General features: G+C 63.0%; 1 pseudogene; it reads right to left on the reverse strand.

Annotated features, from left to right (window-relative positions):
• Nucleotides 1–1,348: 1,348 nt before the first annotated feature.
• LOC142862768 (uncharacterized) lies at nt 1,349–1,467 on the reverse strand (annotated as a pseudogene).
• Between the last annotated feature and the right edge of the window lie 1,622 nt (nt 1,468–3,089).

Genomic DNA, 3,089 nt, shown 5'->3' on the forward strand with positions numbered 1-3,089 from the left:
GACTGCTGCGGCCGCCCTGCTGCCGGGTTCCTGGAGGGCTTCCTGGAAGCAGCGTCCACACCAAGCCCTTGGAAGGCCCAGGCGACGGAGGAGCCCGAGGTGGGGAGGAGCGAGTCAGGCAGGGGCCAAGGTGATGGGCCGGGCGGGGAGGAGCGTGTCACGCAGGGGCAGAGGACGGTGACAGGCCGGGCGGGAAGGAGCCGGTCAGGCAGGGGACCAGGACAGTGACGGGCCTGGCGGGGGAGGAGCGCCTCAGGCTGGGGCAGAGGAGACTGGGCTGGGTAGGGGTCAGGGTTACAGTTAGGGCGCCATTCACAATCGCAAAGATGTGGAAGCGCCCCGAGTGCCCATCGATCCACGGGTGCATTAATGAAATGTGGCGCGTGGACACCACGGAGTGCCGTTCAGCTATGAGGAACAGCGGTGAGAGGGCACCTCTCGTGTTCTCCCGGCCAGAGCTGGAACCCGTTCCAGTAAGCCAAGTGTCCCAAGAACGGACACAAGAGCGCCACGTGCGCGCGCTCGCCGGCAGATTGGTAGGAACCGATGGACACCTAAGTGGACACAGAGGAATCGCCTTCATCGGGTGGGTGTCGGGCGGGCGTGGGGAGGGGATGGGCGTGCACATCCATTAGGAATGGGGTGGGTGCGCACCAACCGGGGCATGGGCGCACTTGAAGCTCTGACCCGAGGGGGGAGGCGGGGACAGGGCGATGCAGCTGACCTTAACATTGGTACCCCCACCATACGCTGGGAGAAAATGAGAAATAAATGAATCAGAAAACGGGGGGGAGGGGGGCACGGGCAATACATGTCACCTCAATACGTGGACTCCCATGATCTGCTCGGAGAGAGAGAGAAAAGGAAATGTAATCATAGAGATAAGAGACACCTTTTCAGAAAATGAATCCGAAAAGAAAAGTAAAATGAGGCCTGTGGAGCAGGTCTGCGTGTGACTCCGGATCCCCCAACATCCAGTGCCACCACCAAAGATTCCTACGTGTAGCCCGTAGAACCCCAAAAGCAACGGGACGAGTTCTGGTCACATACTCGCTCAAAATGACGTCCTGGAATTCTCCTGGAACTCCCTCCCCTCTCAGCCTCTCAAGGTTTCCTCCAGCGTGTCGGTTCCCACAGACCAGACCTTTGGTCTGACACCTGACAGTCCAGATGCCACGCATGCTGCCGCGTGGCGGCGGTGTCACGGCTCGGGACAAGAGGAGGCCCCACGGTGCGGGCTGGGGCGCCAGGCACCGCGACGGGCGCTGAGGGTGGGGGTGATCCCCCGGACCGCCGCCGCGCTCCCAGAAAGGGGACAGAACAAGAGGCAAAAAACAAAAAAAACAAAAGCCTACGGCACCCGGTATTCCCGGGCGGTCTCCCATCCAAGTACTAACCAGGCCCGACCCTGCTTAGCTTCGGAGATCAGACGAGACCGGGCGCGTTCAGGCCGGCTTGGCCGGAGACGGTGGAGGGCGCCCCTGCCCCGCTCAAGAAGCCGAGCCTCTCTGCGCTTCCCCTCGCCGGCCGGGTCCGGCGGGCTCCGCGGGACTGGGGAGAGGGGCGGGGCGGCGTGGGGGGCTGTCCACACACACACACACACACACGCGTGCGCGCGCGCGCGAGATGGGCCTCCACGGGTGGACCCGCCAAGGTGGAGACCTTCCAGCCCCCCTCCTCTCCTCGCCTCGCCTCCTTCACCTACCCGCCCCCCACCCCCAGCGCGCCGCCGCTGCTGACTGCGCACGCGCGCGCGGGGCGCTCGACCTTTGCCCCCAGCCAGGGGCCGCCCTCCCCCACAAACCCTTTCAGCTGTGCCCCCCGCCCTGTGCGTGGGCTGCCGCCTATTCCCCAGGGCCAGGGCTGGGGCACAGCGCATGGGGGAGGGGAGCGAGTGTAGGGGCGTCTCTCGGGATGTGTCCCATGGGTGGGGTGGGGTGGGGTGGGGTGGGGTGGGGTGGGGTGGTTTGGGGGGCTCTGAAGAAATCAATCCCCTCTGTCTCCTCCCTCTGGAAAACCCCCAAGCCCTTGGAGAACTGCGGGCACCGCTACCGTGGGGGCCGGACCCTGCTCTGTGTCCTTCTCTGGCCCGGTCCAAGGGGCCTGGGCCTGGCCCGGGGTGGATTGGACCCCAACCACCCCGGGGTGTGGACTTGCTAAAAATCGGCGATGAGCTATTGGATTCGAGCTTCATCTGGGTCATTTCACTAATGAATGCACCGAAAAGAGTTTCCTAATACATCTGTGAGGGTGGCAACTGAAAGAGAAATTTAAAGCTGACAGAATAGGCGAGGAAAGGCACAGGAGATTTCCAAACCCAGTAAGGAAGCCTTTCCCGAAATGGAAGAAAGAAAGGAGCAAATGAAAACACCGGTAGCCCGCCGGGGTCAGAGTCTGCTCATTAGAGAAAGTACCCTGACCAGGTTCACCCGTGGGTGGGTGGCGAGCTAGCGGCATTCAGAAGAGCGAGGCCCACAGTCTGTGCAGAAGACACCTGCACTCGGGCGTGTGTGGCGGCTCGATTCACAAGCAGCTCAGATGTTAAACCAAGGAGAAGCCAGGGAGTTCCCAACGCCCCAGGTGTCCTCAGCCCACGACTGGCTGCTGTGAAAATGCGAAGCCCGGGTCCCGGTCTCAGAGCAGGACAACCAGGAGGTGTGATGTACACCCCGGGGTTCCCAGGAGGATCAGGCTGAAGCTTGGACTTGGCCTCAAAGTGTCCCCTCGCCTGGCCACCCCCTTCCCCTTCCTGCTCCTCTACTCCTGGTGCCCCTCCACCCAGGGGCCAGACCTTAAACAGTCACCCGCAAGAGAATCCTGGTCCCAAAGAAGCCTTCTGGGGGACCCGTGCTGAGAGAGGTTGTGGGCATGGCCCGCTGGGGCTCTGCCCGACCCAGGTCTGGGAGATGCAACCTCCCAGCTCTGGGTCCCTGCAGGAAGTGTCGGCAAGAACAGGGCCAGTCCTCCAAAGGCCCAGGTGCAGGGAGCCCAGGCCAAGCAGCCTGTGGAAGAAGCCACATGCCGTGCCACCCCGGGAACACGACTGTAGGTCACGGCCCCTGCCACCTCCTCCTCCTCCTCCTCCTCCT

The sequence above is a fragment of the Microcebus murinus genome, chromosome 20, assembly GCF_040939455.1.
Source record: "Microcebus murinus isolate Inina chromosome 20, M.murinus_Inina_mat1.0, whole genome shotgun sequence".
Lineage (NCBI taxonomy): Eukaryota > Metazoa > Chordata > Mammalia > Primates > Cheirogaleidae > Microcebus > Microcebus murinus.